General features: G+C 37.8%; 1 protein-coding gene across 1 annotated transcript in view; it reads right to left on the bottom strand.

The window, feature by feature from the left end:
- Nucleotides 1-23,524, bottom strand: part of PARD3B (par-3 family cell polarity regulator beta) — a 1,000,837-nt gene that overhangs the window by 501,422 nt on the left and 475,891 nt on the right. The window lies entirely within an intron of this gene.

Raw genomic sequence — 23,524 nt, forward strand, 5'->3', positions numbered from 1 at the left:
ACCCAGGAAATGTAGAAGAAATGAAAGAATCTAAAAAGAATACTATAATCCTTTATTATTCCCAGATAAAATTATCAGGTGTTATAAAAACTATTGAGAGGAACTGCACATAGTACCAAAGTGAGTTGACAAATGAGGTTTTCTGATTGCAAGTGGCAATTAGTCACATTTGCAGCAGAGGAATGAGGCTAACATCTTAACCCAATAATCAAATTTAGGTCACTAATGGTGAAAAACCAAACAAAACATATATTATGTATCTTTTGATCTGATATATAAGTACATTTCACCTGTGATGTAATCTTGTTAAAAACACTTAACTTAAGCATTTAGATAGCACTTCTAGTTAACAGCATCTAAGGGACCAGAGGAACAAGTTAAATTACTTCAAAAGGAAGCAATCAAATCTGTAACAATGACCTTCTAAGGGTCAACTAGTTGTTTTCTTCTCTAAATCAGTGTCATAAATAACCCATTCCAGATTATAGAGATTTAAAAGACAAAACAATCAGATATGTGGTCCTGGATTAAATGTATGATTTGGATTAAATCCTAATTTAACACAATATTTGGAGAACAAGAAAAATTTTAATTTCATGAGGTATGATCATGTAACATTTACAACATAGAAAAAATATTGCTATGTTTTTGAGGCTCATGTGGAAGTTTTTGAGGATTGTTTATCATGGTTTCTGTCTTGTAAGGGAGGCACTACAGTCGTCATCACCTGTTGGACAACAGGGCTCATGATGGCTTCATAATCTCACATGAAATCGATTAAAGAATAGGATTGGGGAAGTTAAAGGAGAGGTTCTGGCTGGAAGAAGAGAGCACAGGTTCCTTGATCATCGCATTGACCCCAAGGAAGGATGAAGAGACCAGGGTGCTCTGCTGGACATGAGTAGGCACCACAGAACATCCCCTATTACTCTTACTTTTCTGCAGGACAAATATGAGAGTAGCCTTGCCAATGGCAGTAATAACCAAGAAGCCTGGAACCAGGCAGCACCTGAGTGTCGATACCAGCTGTTCATGGAGGGACTCTGCAAAGGCTACCTGCCTTGAACCTGGACATCTGGGGCCTATGGGAACCTGCTGAGCCTGCTGCTCGTGGTAAGGAGTCATTGGCCCCACTGAAGATGAGTTCAAGGGCAGCCCCTTCCTGAGATGAAGGCGAGGACTCTGTTCCTAGCCAACTTATTTTTCAGGGAGTCTGGTATGTGCCCCCAGTATTATTTCAGCTGATTCTGCTGGCTCGATCACAGTTCTTAAAACCTATTTGAAAATTCTTTAGCATAAAATTTCAAAATTTACACAAAATTTATGATTAATGAGTAAAGAATACAAACAAAATGTATAGATTTGAAACAAAGAGAAAGGGGGAAGAATCTATCAGTCTGGTGGTAATCAAAAGTAAGATCAAAGAGATCATCAACCACCATAATTTAAAACAGATTGTACTAAATTGTTTAAATGCATAGATAATCGGATTGTATTTTAAAATATACTCTATATGCTCCTTATGCTCCTATCTACATACCTAAGGTAAAACACATTGAGAGGATAAAAATAAATGGGTGAAAAATTCACAGTAAATCATAACCCAAACATGCTGGTGGTTGCAAATGTATCAGATAAAATGGGATGTAATGAAAAATTACTAGTATGGATAAAGAGAAAAACTTCCAGTAACATAAAAAAAACTCATCAAGGAAATAGGACAATCATGAATTGTAAACAACTAATAACATAATCATATGAGACAAAATCTCACAAAGTTAGAGGCAGCATTTGACAAATCCAGAGGGGGATTTCAGTGTACTTTCGGAAACTAGCAGAGAGGGCAAATTTTTAAAAAGTAAGGATATAGAGTACTTGAACAACAAGCTGAACAATCTAAGTAGGAGATACACATGATTTTAATTATACACTAAACATTTTTAAAAACAAACCATACACTAGATCACAAACTATCACTATAAATTTCAGGAAATCAATAACATATAAAAGTATTTATGAAAACTGTGATCAAATTGGTAGTGGGTCTAGAGTGATATGTTCATAAACTTTAAAATGTACTGTTAAATATCTCATAGGGCAAAGAAGAAATCACATTGGAAATCCAAGCATTCAGAAATAAATGACAAGTGAAGGTACCACCTATCAAGACGAAGGGATACAGCTAAAGTAGCTGTATTTTGATGGAGACAAACATATTGTAAGTTTGACAAAAGTGAAAAAAAAAACCATGTAAGAAGCTCAGAAAGAAAAGAACTTACTCTTTCTCTACTCTTATTTTACCTAAAACTAAAGTAGGATATAGGAAATAAAAGCAGAAGTTAAAAAGAATAGAGAATTTGACAAAATCAGAAGTTGTTTCTTTGAAAACAATATAAAAATACCTAGTAATATAGACTCATCTCCATTAAGTCTGATCATGTAAAAACAAAACAAAATGTTTAGGGATGGAAGAGGACATAACTACACAAATCACAGATCACAGTGATTCTTTTAAAATTGTAAGACTATTTATACCAATAAATTTGAAAAGAAAACAAAAGAGATACATTTCTGGAATATCTCTCTTATAGGCAACATACCAAAATTTAAGTAGACAAAATAAAAAATCTGAATAAGTCATCTCCTCTTATGCCCCACCTTACACACACATGCGCGTGTGCACACACACACACACACACACACACACAGTCCCAGACTGAACACAAGAGTTTACATAAAACACAGTATCAACAACACTGAATATAAATCATTTCGGAGAATGGGAAATGAAAGGGTAAAAGCCTCCCTAATGATTCTGTAAAGCTTACAGAAGGTAGGTAAGACATATGCCAAACCAAACCGGAAATATAGACTATCTCAGCTACACAGATGATAAAACCCTAAATGAAAGATAAGCAAGTTGAATTCAGCAATATATAAACCACAGTGCATCACGACCAAAGAGGCTTTTTCATGGAAATGCAAAAGCTGGACAGCAGAAAATGTGTTAATGAAATACATAACTTTCAGAGATTAAAAGGGAAAATTATCACCTAAATAAACATAGAAATGGCATTCAATAAACAATATACATTAATTATTTTGAATGATACTGCATTCAAAATACAGCTGATATTTTGAATGATACTGCATTCAAAATATTAGTTTTGGGGACTCCCAAAACGAATACAAAAATAGGTCCTACCTCATACCACTTAAAAGTTGATAGATGAACTAAAGGCTTAAACATGAAAAATAAACCTTACATTCCCAGAAAAAAATTAAGAGTGGAAAATATCATTGTGACTCAGGATAGGGAATTATTTCTTTAACACAGAAAAACAATAAAAAACAAATATATTAAAATTAAAAACCAATCTATAATAAAATAAATAAACCAAGGCAAATAAAGACAAGCCTTAGACTAGGAAAGATATTTCCAATGCCTATAACTAATGAAAAAACCCCGCAAAACGCAGCCTAGTATTCAGAATAAGAGTAAGAAAACAAGAAGTCTTTGATGACCTAAGAATGTTGGGGTTTTATTAAGATCATTCATCTTATTTCCCTTCCAGTTAGAAGGACCGGTTTGTTCAAGCCTACAGCGGCCCCGCCCTTTATCCACGGCTTGGGATTCAGAGTAAGCTAACCCCAAGCCAGTTTCAACTCTTGCAGTGTTTTCTTGGCCACTTGGGAGGGATGAAAAACTGAAAATAAAAGTTAGACATACTCCTTGAAATCTGATGATTTAAAACTAAGGAAAAGCTTTAGAGGTGAAAAAAAAGTAGAGAAACACGTTTTCCCATTACACATTCTTACCCTCCCGGGAAGTAGAATCATTGATGATTTCCAAATGTCATGCCAATTTACATTCCTCACAGTATTCTATGAGAACACCCGTTTTAATCCTATCAGCTTTCACGTTTTTCAGATGAAGAAACTGCCCCTGGGAAGTAAGGTACTTTTCTAAGTCCACTGAGACCAGAAGAAGGGGACTCCCAATTCCTAACCACAACACATTTGCTGGTATTTTTTAACTTGAACACAATGTATTCCTGTAGAAATAGCCAGATGATCTGTGGTTTGGAGTTTTCTACTTCACCGATCCCTCCACCCACTTTTCCATAAGTGTCAGAAGACCTATCGTAATGGCTTTACCAGGAACAAATTTCTCTTCATGCTTGATGTTACCCATGCAACCAACTGTCAGAACTCCTGCAGGACGAAGAAATGCTAAAAGGGCAGGCTGCTCTGTTCAACGCAATCAGATTAAGATTAGTGCCTCGGCCAAACAGAGAGAATAATATGCACAGAATCTTTGGGGAAAACTTTATCTGTTCTTACATTAGCTGGACGTCAGTTACACTTGAGATAAGTTAACTTTTCCAGACCCAAAGGAGTCTGTCTCCTAAATTATTGTTTCTGTAGCCTGAGACAAAACTTCTTTTTCTAGGGAAATGGTTAGGCGTTCGTTTTCTCCTTGCCAACTTACTCACTGAGGCTGATGATCCTAAATATGATTTATTTAAAGGAAAATGAATAAAAATACATGCTCGTGTCTTAAATAACGTATCATGTCAGGGTGCCTTTATGGTCATGTTAAATCCTGTTTTTTTTTAACAAGTCCTTTGTGTATCACCTCTCCTCAGCCCTTCAACAGAAGGTTCGCCCCTCCTCCTCATCCTTCCATTTCTTTTTATTTTTACAACTTCACAATTTCATACAAAATGTTGCAGCTAATTTGTTTTTCACAACTCCAGGATGTTTACTAATCTGTCAAATATATTGTGATTTTTTTTCACTCTACTTGCCACATCTTTAAATAAATTCACAGAGATCATGTTTCTAAGGATCTCTCCCACCTCCGCACCAGTGCTGAAAAAGCTGGCCACACTGCCCGGGGTGCTCAGGCGGCTTGTCCTCCACACACCAGTTCCAACTTCTCTTTATAACCTACATTTCACACCATTCTGCTACTGGAGATTGCATATCATAAAGGAACTTGTTTACTCTGCAGATTCTCTGGACCTTACTTTCAAAGATTCTGATTCAACAGACTCAGTATAACTCAGGAACTGGCTTCTTTGCAAACTCCTCAGGTGTTTCTTAGGTGAATGGCCTTTTGATTACTCTGAGAAACAGCAGATTCAGAACTGAACTTATATCATGTGATCTGTTTCTGTCCACACTCAACTTACATATCCTTGTTGGCATAAATCTGCTCACCGAATTCATCACTCCCACCAAATGCTCATCCTTTTCTTACAATCCACATCAAGCTAGCTTTCTCCTTATAGCCTCCTTGATCATCCTGATATTCAGCTCTTCTTGACTCATTGCCATTACAGTGTGTTCATACTTGGCCTTGGCTCTGGGGATACCTCTGTAGGAATGTCTGCCCAATCCTCCCCATGCTGGAAACAGCTCTTCCCCCAATGGAACAATGCAGCAAATACTGCAAACTACTTCCCGCCACCCCTCATTGCCGTGGCTTGGTTTAGGTGGCCAATCAGACTTCTTTTCTGGAGCCTAGAAAAAGAATTAGCGTCTCTGGAAAAACCAGAACTGTTAGTAGCAGCCATGTTCCCCTGTGTTGATGAAGCTGGTCTCCAGATAAACATGAAACCTATGAAAGAATGCAGCAGCTGCAATCACTCGAAACTCTGATTTCAATTTTTCCAGAAGCCCAGCTCAGCTGTATTTCTCACTTTCCAAGATGTGAACATTCAACATGTTCATAGATTACACTCAACTTTCTCAGAAAATAAACAAAAAAAACCCCCCAAAATCAAACCTCCTTTTTGGCTGAGCCATTTTATTTTCGACTGAACCATTTTAAATTGTGTTTTTATCACTTGACATTGAGAGTTCCTAAATTGTTACTAGCACAGAAAAATTAAGTCTGTGTTTTCCCCTTTGTTATTTTACGTTCCCTAAGTGCCCTTTCCTCCGGTTTGCCTCCAGTTTCCTTCTTAACCAATAGTACAACATTTTATACTCCCCTTCCTTGGACTGAAACAGGTTAAGGCTATCACTGACTTTAAGGTTTGAACTCCTATTTCTTTGATTTCCAAAGATCTCTACTTGTGTCTCTTCTTATAAAATGATTAAAAGTTCTGGATGTTGGTTGGTAGAACACTTATCTGCCTCAACACATAAGTGAAGCCTTTGAATTATTCAGCCCCTTGTCCAAGATCCGTGGATTGTATTTCCTAAATGTTCTGTCACGTATTGGCTTTATGACTGAGTAATTTGACCTTCACTTAATCTCTATGTGGCTCATTTCCTTATCAATAATATGGGGATATATAAAATGGTACCTACATCACAAGACTATTAGAAGGATTACATAGAAAAACATATTTAAAGCACTTAGAATGTCCTTAGAAAGTGACTGTGGCTGTGGATACTTTGTAATTATTACTGAATCGGTCACTGAGTTTACATGCATAAATGCATCATGATGTAATTCAGATCTATTCCTAAGTATTTTCTTATCCTTATGCTGGTCTTTGCAAAACTGAACCTATAACTCCTTTACTTAATAAGATAAAAACAGAGAGGGAGGCAAATCGTAAGAGACTCTTAAATACAGAGAACAAACTGAGGATTACTGGAGGGGAGAGGAGTGGGAGGCTGAGTTAAATGGGTGATGGAAATTAAGGAGGGCACTTGTTGGAATGAGCACTGGTGTTACTAAGTGATGAATTACTGGGTTCTATTCCTGAAGCCAAGAATACACTGTATGTTAACCAACACGCATTTAAATAATAAAAAAAGAAAAAAACACACATGAGTGTCTAACACATGAAGGTCAAGCTCCTAGATGTGATGTGGATCGTTCTTCAGGATTTGGCCCCTTCTCTCTCAGTACTCCTTCAGCAGGACCAAAGTATTTGTAACTCCTTAGGAAAACTATCCTCTTTTTTGTATCCCTGCCTTTATTTTTGTTACCATCTAGCTAAAATGCATTTACCATGATTGAGCCGGGCTGCCTCCTGTTCATCCTTTAAGACTCCACATTTCCATAAAACTTCCACCCTTCAAGCATTAGTTTCTAATTCCTGGTACTTCTCTACAGATCCTCCTTGTATGTTGGATAATCACTGCACCTGCCATACTGTATCATAATCTCCATTTATGTCTGTGCTGCTCCATGGATGAGGGAGAGAGACAGAAATGAGAATTCCATGGCAGAAGGCCCATGTTTGGTTCAGCTTTAAATCCCCACCACAACCCAAGATCCTTGGCACAAATTTTGTGAAACGAAGAAAGACATTATGAATGATTCTGTAGAGTCAACCCCTGATTACGGATGGAAGATGTCAGAAAACTCATAGCCAAAACCTGGGAAAACATTAGGATAGCTTTACAAAGCCTTAATTTTTCACAGTGGTCTCCAGGTATAATATCAGTTGAGGATCATGCAATGTCCTAAAACTATACAACATTTTTTCCCAAATAAGGCCAAAAGGATTTTATACTAAAATTGAAGCCTAGATTTATGGCTTTAAAATATTTATCTTACATGTTATCTTCGATGCACCAACTTGAAAATAAGTACAAACTTTAGGACCAAATGAGTCTGGCAGTCTCTAAGGCAAATTGCTTTAGGTTACATGATGTAATAAATCAATTTAACTATGTGTAGTAGATGCAAAACAAACGTTCCATTCAGGAGTTTCTGTCACGTGGGGGTGTGGTCAAACAAGGAACGGTTATCCTACGGCTTCGCAATTTATCTACATAAGCACTAAAAGCAACTAAAGAAAAAAAAAAAATAGAAGGAGCCCTGGTAAGAATATTTATTCTACTTGTTATTTTACAGAATTTACTTTATGGATATTGAGTAAATCTGTATCTGGTTCCAAATTCTTTTTTTTTTCCTGATATTCTTTTATTTAATAGAACAAATTTGCACAAAGCCTCTAATGTCTAGTTCAGCTATTCATCAAAAGAGATCTAGAAATCTAGAAAAATTCAGATTTTGCCATTAAATGGTTACTTTGGTAGGCTCTACTATTACTCTCCTAAATATACACAGATAATAAAATTTCACATTTAAAAAAATTTTTTAACATTTATTGATTTTTGAGAGAGAGATAGAGTGTAAATGGGGAAGGAGCAGAGATAGAGGGAGACACAGAATCCAAAGCAGACTCCAGGCTCTGAGCTGTCAGCACAGAGCCCGACGCAGGGCTTGAACCCATGAGCCGTGAGATCATGACCTGAGCCGAAGTCAGATGCTTAACCGACTATGCTGCACAGGCACGCCTAAATTTTACATCTTCAAACGGTTAAAGAAGCCCTGATCAGAGGCTTACCTTGAACGACTATAATCTTTCCCAAACAAAGGCCCTCCCTCACCACTACCATCACATTTACAATGAAACAAGTTAGAAAGTGACTTAGAGGGAATGAGTTTGAACTTAATATTAAATTAGTCTTTTAAAATATTAGTCTATTAAAAACTGATACTTTGTGCACTTTTTCTCTCTTTCCATTTGCTTATCCACTTTCATTCACTAACAAAATATTTTTAAGTTTATTTATTTGAGAGACAGCAAGAGAGTGAGAGTGAGAGTGAAGAGAGTGAGAAAGTGAGAGCAAGAGAGAGAGTGAGAGAGACAGAGAGAGAGAGAGAGAGCGAGCGAGCGAGCAAGTGAGCACAAACAGGGTAGGGGCAAAGAGAAAAGGAGACAGAGAATCCCAAGCAGACTCCATGCTTGTCAGCACAGAGCCTAATGTGGGACTTGATCCCACAAACCATGAAATCATGACCTGAGTCAAAATCAAGAGTTGCACATTCTACTGACTGAGGCACCCAGGTGCCTCTTATTCACTCATCTATTTAATAAGTTGTTAAATAACTACCATATGCTAAGTGTTAGGTTACAAAGATAAAATGTACATTCTCTTCTCGCAGTGCACTTCCACAGTAGAGGAAGGAAGGGAACGTACAAATAAAAATAAGTGTTCCCAACACTGTTCATGACAAGTATGGACCATTCTCATGAGGGGTTAAAGGGTAGAAAGAACTGAGGAGGGGATAGTTGCCTCAAGAGCAGAATATTCCAGAATAGAATAGGGACCAGTGAGAGATGTGGATGCTGTGTTCTCCAGGGGTCTTGTGTCTGGCCTCTGATATTTTACATTAATTAATGCTTTCTTAAATAATATTTTCATCTTTATCTCAACAAATGCCAACTTACATATTACTTTAAAAAATATTGCTGGAATGGTACCTAACTTTTGCCAGAAACTAGGATTTGGGGAAAGGCTTTAAAAGGAGGGTGGTGGTTTAGGCAAGTCTCAAAATATGAGAAAGTACCTTCGATGCATACGAGTGTAAAGGTGAATCAAGATAGAGGGCAAGAGGAGCAAGCTAGGGAAATGCCAAAGGGCAGGGCCTTTCAGAAAACTGAAGGGGAGGGAAAACAGGTTGAACTATTTGAAATTGCCCTGTTTCTTACTAATCCCTCCTTTCCTGTTTTCTTTTAGGTTTTCAATTTAAAAAATGCTTAGAACAAAGAGAACGAATTAACAGGAACCATTAAAATCCAGAAGAAATGCTGCTTTAAGAACTGGACTATTTTGTTGTTGTTTGGTTTTCAAATGAAAAGAACTTGCAAGGATTTCTATAGGCAAAAACCACTTGACATACATATAATGTTCGACTTTGGAATCAATATTTGTTTCTAGCTATGTGCTAAATGCCTTCTTTAAATTAAAGCTAAACCTGATTAAATTCAGCTTTAAAAAAGATTACTTAGAAATATTTCTATAGTCTAACTTCTCCCACCGTTTTCTCCTGTTTGTATGGCACAAACCAGACACATATGTTTAACAAACACATTCAGTGCCTGCCATACATTGTAAGAATTTTTACAATTAACCCCTCATTTATTTCTCAGCAAAACCCTATGAGGTAGGTACTGTCATCACGGCCATTTTACAGATGAGCAACGTGAGACCAAAAGGAGGGAATATTTGACACCAATTAGCCACCTAGTCAGTGGCAGAACGAGATTTGAACCAGGCAGTCAAGCTTAAGAATACAAGTTATTAACCACTGTAGCCTGTTTTCCTTTAGGGTCTACACCTCTCACCTACCACTCTAGTACTTTATGAAATAATAACATTTTGAATTCAAAGGATGAATATCCAGGCTGAATTTCATGGAATGTTATTTATGATTATTGCTTCCTCTGTTCCCTCTATGTCTTCTAGAGACCTTCCAGGCAGAAGTGTTTGCTACCGATTCTGAGATGGTATCCAGCTTCCAAGAACAGTACCTTTCTCTTCTAGAACTCACAAACATAGGGGATAAATTATAATAATAATATCCGCTGCACAATTTCATGTGGACAAGCGCCAATCACAAAAGTTCCTTGTGGTTTCCCATCCTTCCATAGCCGTGTTTTTCAACTCAAACAGATGTTGTTCTGCTTTCCAGACCCTGCATGGGTTCTCCATACATGACCCTAGTGAAACTGTCCTCATAATTGAATTTCTGAATACTGGATTCACAACCATGATGTTAGTTAAGAAGCTAAAAATAAACGCGGTGGCTAGCTCTAGTTTTTGTATGCATGCATATTAATTTAAATCATTTTCCTTTAATTATATTTAACACACATTAGAAATTTGGTAATTATAAAAGACCTTTAATTATCAACATTCATTATTATCACTATTATTAACATACATTAAGCACCCACAGTCTGCTAAATGCTATACTCAAGATAAAAGGCATTAACCTTGCAATTCCACTGTGAGCAAGATAGAAGACAATCTTCTTCTTCCAGACAGAGAACAAAATTATACTTGCTTAACTTGACAAAGAGCCAATGGACGAATCAAAGATAAAATCTAGCTATCTTAACCACTAGACAATTGGATAAACAAAGAATGGCTATAAAACTGTGCCACTTTAAGCACATATGAATCTGTTCTTCCAGAGATGTTTTAATGCCTGCATAATTTTTTTTGGTGGCAAAACTTTCTGCTTCATAGGAATACCTAAATTGTATAAACACTCAAGTCATTTTAAACCAACTTTACAGTATACACTTTGGCATCAAATAGAATGATACCATTTTTGGTAGAAAAATAAAGTGCGGCTATGAAATAATGAAATGATTTCTTTTTCCTTTAGGAAGAGGCTCGTAAACTGGCTTTGAAAGAAGTTTCAAATGAAGACTGCTCAAAGCATTTGAGGAATGGCAGCATCAGTGAGACAAACATATATACTCAAGGGTGCTACTTGCAAAGCTAACATTTGAGTGGAAAGAGGCTACGTTGGATTAAGATATATTTGAAGCAAAATGCTAGCACCTCTACTTAGTTGTAGAATCTTGAGTAAATTAGTTAACTTATTTGAGCCATAGCTTCTTCACCTATATAACAGAGTAAATAAAGCTGAAGTTGTAGATTATTATTGGATAAACAATATATTAGAGTATATATGGTAAAGTGTCTACATTTGGCATGAACTTGGAAGTAAGCAAAGAAAGTGCCTGACTCCATGACACCCTGGGTAATATTATGTGGCCGTCTGTTGGAAGACCTAGCACACAGATTAATGCTATTAAAACTGCAATTAAAGGGGTGCCTAACTGGCTCAGTCAGTTGAGCGTCTGACTTTGGCTCAGGTCATGATCTCACAGTTTGTGGGTTTGAGTCCCATATCAGGCTCTGTGCTGACAGCTCAGAGCCTGGAGCCTGCTTTGGATTCTGTGTCTCCTTCTCTCTCTGTCCCTCCCTGGCTCATGCTCTGTCTCTGTCTCAGTCTCTCTCTCTCTCTCATAAATAAATAAACAGCGAAAGGAAAAAACTGCAATTAAATAATTAAATAGCTTCATGGTTTAAGTAGGCTATTATGCAATTGGAAAATGTATTGCTTTTTTTTTTTTTTTGGAGGAGGGAGAGACAGAGAGCAGGAGAGGGTCAGAGGGAGGGAGAATCCCCACAGATTTCATGCTCAGCACTGAGTCCAATGCAGGGCTCAGATTAACACCTGGAGATCATGACCTGAGCTGAAATCAAGAGTCAGATGCTCAACTAAGTGAGTCACTCACTTAGTGTCTTTTGAATTCATTATATAACTCTTTTATAAGTAAGCTCAGTTCTGGGGTGCCTGGGTGGCTCAATTGATGAAGCATACAACTTCACTCAGGTCATGATCTTGCTGTTTGTGAGTTTGAGCCCCACATAAGTCTCTGTGCTGACAGCTCAGAGCCTGGAGCCTGCTTCAGATTCTGTGTCTCCCTCTCTCTTTGCCCCTCCCCCTCTCATGCTCTATCTCAAAAGTAACACTAAAAAAATTATAAGTAACCTCTGTTCTTTAGGCACAGTGCTATGTTCTGGCCACATAGAGGAAATAAGATCTACGCACAACGGGCTCAAAGTCTAGTAAAGAGATATAAAATGTGGAAAGTGATAACATGAGGTAGAAAGAATTATAATAAAAAATCGATAGTGTGCATTGGGTAGGAAGTAATTAATTCTGCTTATAGCAGAAAGGATTTAGAGAAGGATTAGTAAAAAATAGACCAGGACACTGGGGATTGAAAGAACACTGGACATGCACTATGGGAAAGAAGGATGCATGGCAGTTGTCCTATGCCGGACAGAAGCAACAGCTGAGTGAAGACACACAGAAGCACTCAGAGTCTGTGAGAAACTGTACCCAGTGTGTATGGTGTGCGCAGTGTGGTGTGGCTAGACATGATGCTACCCATACAGGGGTCGGTGGGGGTAGGCTGTCAAAGGTCATGCAAAGAGCTCAAAAGTAAACCCTGGCTAATGTGGTCAAATGATTTTGGACACAAGGGCACCACGGTTATTCAATGGGGGAAAAGCAGTATTTTCAACAACTGTTGCTGAAAAATTGGATATCCACAAAAATGAATGAATGAATGAATGAATGAGTGAATAAATAAGTGGAAGGTGGACCTTTACCTCACACCAAATATATAAAAATTAGCTCAAAGTAGGCCTAAACATAAAGTGCTAAAACTCCACAACTCTTAGAAGAAAACATAGGGCAAGAGATTGACAACACTGAGGTTGGCAAGGATTTCTTGGGTAGGATACCACAGACCCCAGCCACAAGAGCAACAGAGTAGAAAAACTGACCTAATGAAAATGCAAAACTATTGTGCACCAAAGGATACTATTAACAGAGTGAAAAGTCAACCTACAGAACCATTGGCAAATCATCTCTATGGTATATGGTGGTTCACATCCACAATATATAGAGAATGCCTAAACTCAAAAAACAGAAAGAAACCACCCAATTTAAAAAAGGGCATAGAAACTGAATTCATGTTTCTCCAAAGGGATTTTTCACCTTTTGAAAATTCATGTTATACCATTTTTCTTTTACGAAAGATTTATATTGGTACGTTTTCTCCAATCAAAAGAAATCCTTTTTATGGGAAAAAGTGAAAAACTCTTTTCGGTGTCTATTTTGTAGCCAGAATGCACTACGGGGAGCTAGAATGGTGCCAGTCTTCCCCAGGAACAACACTGAGCATCAAGCTTTCATCTGTGTCTGGGAGCATCTGTGCTTTATCATGATTTACACTGTGCAACCTTTAGCAAGATGTGTCCTACGGCATTAGAAAAGCCTGGGAGAGGGGTGACTGGGTGGCTCAGTCGGTTAAAGGTTCGACTTTAGCTCAGGTCATGGTCTCAACAGTTTGTGGGTTTGAGCACCGCACTGAGCCCAGCCTTGAGCCGCACATCAAGGCCCACATGGGATCTGCACTGACAGCACTGAGCCTGTTTCAGAATCTCTGTCTCCTTCTCTCTCTAAAATGAATAAATATTAAAAAAAAAAAAAGAATCAGGGTGGCTGGGTGGCTCAGCGGTTAAGCATTCAACTTCAGCTCAGGTCATCATCTCGCAGCTTACCAGTGTGAGTCCTGCACGGGGCTCTGTGCTGACAGCTGAGGGCCTGGCACCTGCTTCAGATTCTGTGTCTCCCCCTCTCTCTCTCTCAAATAAATAAATATTTTAAAAATTTTTAAAAAGGAAGTAGAGCCTTGGAGACATTATTTTTTGGGTATGGGAATGCTCAAAACTCCTCCCATATAAATGATAATTGTTTTTGTGCTTCACGCCATCTTGACTTACAAAAGGTTTTCATTGGAACACTCTACTTTTGATAGTGGGGAGGGTGCTGTATATAAATGGCTAATAGGCACATGAAAAGATGCTAAACATCACTAGTCATCAGGGAGATCCAAATCAAGACTATGACATTCCACCTCATACCCTGTTAACAGCAAATGATGGATGGATACTATCTAAACAGAAAAGAAAACAAGTGTTGGGACGCAGAGAGACTGAGAAGCCTTGGACACTTGTTGGTGAGAATGTAAAATCATACAGCTACTATGGAAAAGGGTATGGTGGCCCTCCCCCCAAATTTAAAATAATGATATGATCCGGCAATTCCACTTCTGGGTATAAACCTCAAATAACTGAAAGCAGGGTCTGGAAGAGATGTTTGGAAACCCACATCTGTGGAAGCATTATTCACAAGAGCTAAAAGATAAAGACAACAAAAGTGCCTATCAACACACAAAGGGAGAAGCAAAATATGACATATTCGTACAACGGAATACTAGTCAGTTCTAGAAAGGAAGATAATTCCTGCTCAAGGTTAACAACACAGATGAACCTTCAGCGCATTATGCTAAGTGAAACAAGCCAGACACCAAAGGACAAATACTGTGTCATTCTACTTACGTGAAATACCCAGAACAGTCAAATTTATAGAAACAGAAGAGTAAGGCAGTGGTTACCAGGGGCTGGGGGACAGGGCAGTGGGGAGTCATACAGAGCACAGATTTGTTTGGGATGATGCAAATGTTCTGGAGATGGAGAGTGGCCGACGGCTGCAAAGCAATGGTGAATGTAGTCAATGCCGCTGGACTGTATGCTTAAAACTGATGACCATGTAAATTTTTTGTGACATATATTTACCACACTGAAAAAGAAAATAACTTTATTCCTTCTGTATTGCTTAACAAGCACAGAGTTTTACTTTTATAAGATGAAAAGAATTCTGGAGATGGATGGCGGGATGGTTGCATAGTATCATGAATGTACCTGGTGTCACTGAACATTGGTTAAGATGGGGGGCTGTCTGGTGGCTCAGTCAGTTGAGTGTCTGACTCTTGATTTCGGCTCAAGTCATGGTCCCAGGGCTGTGGGATCGAGCCCTGCATGGGGCTCCATGATGAGCATGGAGCCTACTAAAGATTCTCTCTCTCTTTTCCTTTCCCTTACACTCTCTAAAATAAAATCTTAAAAAGTTTTTTAAAAATTATACAAATATGGTAAGATAGTAATTATTATGTGCATTTTATCAGAATAAACAAAAGTCCTACCAAGACCAAGAAATTTAAAATATATCCTGGAGGTATGGGAAATGGACAGGTGTGACAATGTAGGAAAATGACATGGTCATGTTTTGTAAAAAGATTCATATATTAATAGGAATATGGTCATTTTAGTCACAAGACAATAAGGAATCATCTCATACTAGTGAAAACCTCACTGGACAAATTAAATAACCCTTAATTAGACAATGCCTAAATATAATGAGACTATTCAAATGACATTTTGACTTGATCAATGTGTGAATAGGTGTTCTAGATCTGTGCTATCACACGACAGCAATATCAACTGCTTTGGATGCTTATTTGTTAATGTTTGGATCCACACTGGTGACTGCCAAATATATTTTATTTAAAAATTAAGACGTCCTGAGTGGTGGACACAGCAGTGAACGTAAAGGCATAGAAAAAGGAGACAATACAGTTTCCTTAGTAGCAAATCCATCAATTCTGACTTCTGATGCTTAAGAATCTGCCTCTTCCTTTTGAAGGGGAATAATCCTTTATGATTTCTGCAACAAATGCCATTCACCCATTTCTTGGCTTGAAAAGGAGGGCCAGAAAGTCAGTTGGAAAACATCAGGGCAATGTCAGCCTGAAAATCATCAGGCAGTTGCAAGTTAAAGGTTTGCTAAAAGTAGCAATGTTTTTACTGGTTCAAGTCTGCCAGAAGGCTTTGGATTCTCTAGTGCCTCACACCAGTAACTTCAAAACTAACGCATTCCAGATGTCCCTATGATCATCTAATCAGACATCAAAAGCTGTACGGTGACAAGCTCACATGCTGCTTACGAGGACACTGTATGTTTCCACAAGCGTAAAACATACACAGTAGCGACTTTTAAAATGTGATTCATCTAAATCAGAATTCTATTTTAAAGTACAGAGGTATTAGGAAGGGCCCACCCTCCTGAGAAAGAACGAAGTCTTTTAAATGTCTGTGCAGTGTCATTCTGTGACTAAAGTTTGAAAGGAAAAACCAAAATGAAACTTGCACTTCAGAAGAGTTTATGTTGTGAGAAAAAAGAAATCCCCCATCAGAAGAGATCTCTAAGAATCACAGCACGCTCAGGGAAAAAGGAAACCTTTTCCTCTCCATACCCATCCTGGTGCATCTTCCCAGAGTAAACGCCTCATTAACCCTTTCCTTCCATGCCATCAATTTTCAGTAACGTCTGTAACATGGAAAGCCCACACAGATCAGAACACAGACAGGACGGGGTCTATACCTTTGAGCTTTCACTTAAAAGCAACATGATCTACATGTACTTTAACCTTCAGATTTAAGCTGTGCTCTCTTTACAGAATTTAGGTGTGCATATGTATGGGTGTGTGTTTTTATGCTGCTGCCTTTGCTTGTGTATTTGGCCTCTTAAACACACACATGCACACCTCAATATTAAAATCATGAGCAGTAGATTTTTTTAAGGTCTTTATTTTGAGAGTCAGAGACAGAGCGAGTGGGGGAGGGGCAGAGAGAGAGGGAGACAAAGTATCTGAAGCAGGTTCCATGCTCTGAGCTGTCAGCACAGAGCCCGACATGGGGCCCGAATCCACGGATCATGAGATCATGACCTGAGCTGAAGTCGGACGCTTAACCCACTGAGCCACCTGGGCGCCCCTATCATGAGCAATAAAAATAAATTTTGGTATTCTGGATGGAAATACAACCTCATTCCATGAACAATTATAAATATTGAGACATTAAAAGGAAATTTAGAGTTAAATTCATACCAACCAAGTTATTTTACATCTGGAACCCTGAAGTCCCTAAGAACAACAGAAGGTCATATAGGGTTTCTATTTATTATTTCCTTTTAGGTACATGAAATTTGAGGTTATCATGCACAATTTAAATAATTTTCTCAGGGTCACCAAGTCATTGCTGCAATCTGAATACAGGATCTTGACCTTTAGACTAAAGTTACTTTAAACATCATCTTTACCAAATTTTAAACACTGTGAAATTACATCTGCCCATACCGCTAACATGAGCTATTCATCAGTGGTTTTGCTAAGAAACACCTTGTAAATGTTCCCATACTCTTGAATTAATTCACATAACAGGTTTTTTTTTTACCTTTTCTTTTCTTCCAAATCACTTGAAACCAGAAGAACCTCTTTAAAAAGAGGGAACAGGAGGAACATTTCGAAGGGGAAATCTGCAGATGTGGTGGGCGGATGAGAAGGATGTTGTCCAGACATTTCTAGTCTAATCAAGGATTTTCTAAATTCTTTGAACACAGTTATTAGAAAATTACAAAGCAATAACTGCCAAGATCATGAACTTCTTGATTCTAGAACTCACAGTTTTGTTGACAGAGATGCAGAGCTCAGATAATTGACTCCACTGCATGCATATTAATTTCTATTCTCTGTTCATGTATCAAGGGCACAAAGTTAGGCTTTATTACATTCATGTCTAGAATTATCAGTTTGTTCTCTTACAATTTCTGTTCTTTCTCAGAGGCAATTTCTACGTAAAATCACTGCTGGAACTATAAAGAAATGAAGGGGTCCTTACAATTGAAACCACTGACCCAAACTGCTGAGTCAATACACATTTTAATTCTAGTGGAGAATTTCTGTTTAAGCATCTCTCTCCCCTTATCAACACAGGTAACACATTGTCCCAAAACAGAAATATGAAACTAAAGCTACTTAGGGAGCTTGGGAGGTGAGCAGAGTACAGATGAAAGGCAATGGGCACTAATTCTTATCCTTAAAATGTATCATTTGATCATTTGATACTCACTCGCACTTGTATTCAACTTTAAATACAAGTTTAATTGCTTTAGTTCTGGTCATCATGACCCATTTGTAAGTTTCCTGAGGACAGGGACCATGTCTTATGCCTTCCAGACGGTACCTAGAAGAGGTCTTGGACATCTAAGGGATTAATTAATTTATGTTGACATGAAAGCAAAACTCATTCCATTTTCATTATGTGCAGATCAATCTGAACAGCAAAAGATGACATATCATGGTTATTTCTTTAATTTCTGAAACTAACCTCTGACTGGTGATACATCTTTTAGACTTTTCGGTTCTGGACAAGACCCGAGAAGAATGATTAAGGATCATACCCCTAAACAGGGGTCATATTTCCCAGGTTCCTTTATTAGTCACAGTACAGACGGTCAGACAGTCCAAATTTTTCCACCAATCTCTGCAAGACTTGGTGAAAAACTCTATTGTAGAATAAATTAGGCTTCTGGATTTTCCCCACCTGGACCTCAAATCTTATAAACATGACTGCTTCAGAAATTAAGCTGCCTAAACTTGCCAAACTAAGTCAACATTTGGCCCCATGAAATATTGGATGGCAGCTTTATCTCTTAAAAACAAAGCCATATGAAAACCATCGCTGCAATGTGTCTCCAAGCTTTGGTCTTATCAGCACACAGCGTGAACAGCTGGAGTTACAAACACCGGGACTATTATTAAATCACTGTGTCAGGCAGGGGGGAAGAAAGAAAAACCTTTTGTAGACTTCAACATCTCTAAATAATGCAATTATATATTACATGCTATTTCTCCCTCCCTTTTGCTCATCTGTATCTATCTCTCCTCATTGGAAGACAATGGACAGAGTCTTCCTTCCAATCTACATCAGTGCCAATAACAATTAATTTATTTCACTGTTTCTAGAGCTACTCAACTGTATATCTAATGGACAGAAAACCACAATTTGGTCATTCAAAATTATTGTTAAGTTTCTATTTAGGGTTTTGACAGTCAGCAACTTAGAGTCAAAAGTTCTCTGACATCTCTCACTGACAATTTGATGATTTTAATCCTAAAATCTAAGCCACCTAAATTTATCTGTAATATTTCAATGCTTTCTTCCATGGAGGTGAAAACATTTAAGCTAGGATCAATACTGATGATGATTTCAACATATGTGATGCACAAAGGAAAATCTCTCAAATCAATACTCTACTGTCTTATCTGCAAAACACAAAGAGAATGTTCCTATTCACTGGAAAGACTTCCTCTCTCTTGAACCTACCTGTCACTATCTTGGCTGATAAACTACCAAAAACTCCAAAGAACCATCCCATCTCTGTATACACAGGGCCACTGGAAACATTTTGAATTTACATCCTATGTGTTGGATAGGACAGGGATAATCAGATGAAATAGCCTTAATTATTTAATATTGGGAGGTAGTAATTCCTGCTCCACTTCTTAATCTCTATCATTCATCATATTCTGAGAATTGATGGCTTCCTGACATTATTTCATCCTAAACCTGCAAATAAATAGTTCTCGATTATTTTTTTTCCTTTTAAAATTTGATAAGAGTGATAGAGTCTCAAAAACAAAGTGGTAGAGTCTCTTTCACAAAACACACATGTATGTGCAATGCGTCAAAGAATAAAACTTCAGAGTTAACAGGCCCTCTGAAGCTCATCATGGACTCCCAATTTAATAATATCAATGTTGCCATGTTATTTTTAAAAATAAAATGTCTATATTATGGATATGAACTTTTAAAAGACCAATATTTTCTTAATTTATTTCGGTGATGCAAGATAAGTAACAGTTTTAGAACAAACAAAGTCATTTACTATCCGAGAACAAACACAGCATTATAATTTTCAGGAATCCACTTTTTAATTTACTCGCCCTGCAGGATCATTTTGCTTTAGGGGTTAAATGTGAAACTATAAACAGTCATTAAAACACAAAACAACCATAGTAGTTAACCGGATATTAAGAAAAAAATCACATCTGTTTTAGAGTTCTCTTCCACCCACAAATTCAGGAACATCAATTTCGAGAACCTGGTTTTATGGCATGCCCTTAAGCCGAGAACACCAGGTTACAATCAAGGCAAGGGAGGTAAGATACCCCATACCCAGGCTCCTGCTATTACTTCTTGCCCCCAGGATTCTCTTTCTTTAATTCAAAAGCAGTCAGTAGAATTGGATTTTCTATTGCCTTGAAAGATAAATAGTCATTACAACGTGCACATTAATAATTATTCTATTCTGATTAACTGATGGGTTTATGAAAAGAGAAAGAAGGGGAACAAGTTTTATGCTGTTTAGCTGGTGGTATCCTAAATAACCAATAGTGAGATTCGGTGGCTTTTCACTACACAAAATTTGAGGCTTGCAGAGGATCTGATTTTTCTAAGTTAAAGGCTTTTTTAAAATGTCACCTTCTCTGAGGGTGTACATATTAAGTAACCAATTTGTAATAATTTAACCAGCCAGAAAATAAGGGCAACTTTCCCAACTTTTCACAAACACGTATCTCTGGGCATCAAAGAAAGTTCTTCCTGCTATGGTAAGCCTAATGAAGTGCAAGTAAAAATAACAGTCATCAACTGTGGTTTTGAAGGCAATATTTCAACATAATCAAATGTGTCAAATATTCATCCTTACAGCTTTTTAAGCTGTGGGTTATAAGTAAGTTTCATTTCTTGGGAATGATTGAACATAACCCACTTGGGGCTCTGCCATCTGTGAATTACTTACATGGGAACACTCTGTTTAAGAGATCGAAATTTTGATTATTTTTTTTCCTTTGGATATTGAAATGAAATGCAATCACACAGAGCTTTGTAAGCAATTAGTTTTCATGTTAGTTGCACCACGGCTGTATTATCACAGGCTCCCCATTTTCATCGTCACTTATTAAATCATAGGCATCAAGTATGGTGCAGCCGCAGTTGTACAACTATGGGGTCTGAGAGACAGGAAGGGATCTGCAGTCTCTAATTCTTCACTCCCTGAGCGCAGGCGCTTGCCACAAACACCACGCTCTGCAGTGTGTTCCGATGTGAGAGTTGTGGTCGGGTTCCCATGGTTTCCTTGAAAGGCTTTCCTCTTACCACTGAGCAAACAATAAAAGTGACTATGGCGCTATATGTAGGGTGCCACATAATTTATCATCCATACATGGACACCTCTGAGAGTTAGTGCGGACACTATTAATAATTATGCCAGAACAAGAGGCATGAACGAAGACTGCTTCGGGCAAACCTAATCATACGGTTACCCCAGAGATGATGTGCAACTCAGAGAACTTCTCCCAAGGGTCTCAAACCATTTCATTAATGCTATATCCAATTTTACTTCTGTCTGGAGCTGCTCTGTCCAATGGAAACAGAATGCGAACCAGAGACCACATTGTAAACTTTCTAGTAGCCATGCTTTGAAATGAAAACGGTGAAAATAATTTTGATAATATGTTTTACTCAAACCAATATACTCTACTATTATTTCAAATTATAGTTAATATGAACATTACTAACAAGATCTTTTATATTACTATTTTCATATTTCTTTTTAAGTTTATTTTGAGAGAGAGAAAAAAGAAAGAGAGAAAAAGAGAGGGGAAAAAAAAAAAACACAAGCAGGGGAGGGGCACGGAGAGCAGGAAAGAGCTCTGCGTTGTCAGTGCAGAGCCCAAGACGGGGCTCCATCTCACAAACCATGAGATCATGACCTGATCTGAAATCAAGAGTTGGGACACTCAACTGACTGAGCCACCCAGGTGCCCCACTCTTTTATATATTTTAATCTTTAAAATTCATTATGCACATTACAGTTGATTTACATTTCTAGAGCTCAGTAACCACACATGGCCAGTAGCTATAATATTGGACAGTGCAGGTCTAAACAGTCCATGAGTTAGGACACTCAGAAAAAAATGAACAGAATTGTAATACATGCACACACGTGCATTTCTCTTCTAGGTAGAAACAGACACACCTAAATGTCTTCCTTTACTAACTTTGCCTGCTCTGCACAGTAAGGCAGTTACACCATTTGTTGCCTGGGGTGAACTAGACTTTGGAACAGATACACCTTTACCTGGTAGACCTCTTTTGGAGAACATAGAGAATGTTCATATTAGAAAAGGTGGGTACTTTGCTGAGAAATTCTAGAACTTTTCCCAGACTAGTACGTTTCTTGCATTCCTAAGTCCATACACTGAGTATGCTCCACACACTTGACGCTAGAAATAGAAAGATAAATAAGGCGCAATGTCTGTACCTTGGACTGTTAGGGCTTAACGTTTGCTTGGACGTTATTTTGCAATTGAAGAAAGAGAAGGCTACAATGCAGCAGTAATCCGTGGCAAGCCAAGGACCAGATTCTATTCTTTGGGTCACAGGTCTGTACCATGTCACAGAGAACGCTGAAGGAAGAGATGGGTTTTCCTTTCACTGTTGATACACACAGACTCAGCCAATACTCAGAAACTTGCTAGGTTGGGGAAAAGGAGTGCCAGTCTTTCTTCTTGAATTAGGATTTGCATCTTTGCTAGTAATACTATATTCTCTCACCAAATACCTCAATTTAGAATTCAATGGTATCACACTTTGGTAAGAATATGGAATCTATCAGAAACACAGTAGTTTTCATTTCCTGTGGAAAACAGTATTAAATTTCTTCGCTTGGTCTAAACACAGAGCCCAAGTGATAAAAACAATGAACAAAATACTGGTGATTTTCTGCATCTAAGTGATGGTAACATTATCAAATATTCTCTAATTGGGGGTCTACTGACCTGGTAAAAAATAAGCAGTAAACTAACTTTTCTCGTTGATATAGCTTGCCTTCTTCCAGTCTAATATGCTTGGGCTTAACATGGTCTCAATCAGTGTGTTACACACACACACACACACACACACACACACACACACACCACATATTGGTTCTGTTTATACTCATCATTAAGTAGAATACATATACCTGATTTTTATTAAAGTCATGTTCCATTAAATATGTTTCCTTAAAAATTCGGTGGGGAAATATTACATCTAAAATATTTTCACAACACTTGCCTCCTTGTTTACAAAAAGAACTATGTGAAAATACTGTCATAAACTTACTAGTAACTCAATGGCTTGGTATAGTGACTCCTACCACATATACACTGTACTGGTTCTTGATAAAAACATTTTATACCAGGCTGGCAAAATCTGGTTAGCTTATTCAGCATCTTTCTGTACCTTGAAAATATTGCTTTTTTTTCTTAAGGCACTATACTCAGTAAGACTTACAATGGAGAAGAACCTTGCTTTTAGGACACTTTTTAAATATGACTACGTTATTACCTATTGCAGTAATAGAGAGCCACTCACCAAA

The sequence above is a fragment of the Suricata suricatta genome, chromosome 3 (assembly GCF_006229205.1).
Source record: "Suricata suricatta isolate VVHF042 chromosome 3, meerkat_22Aug2017_6uvM2_HiC, whole genome shotgun sequence".
Taxonomy (NCBI): Eukaryota; Metazoa; Chordata; class Mammalia; order Carnivora; family Herpestidae; genus Suricata; species Suricata suricatta.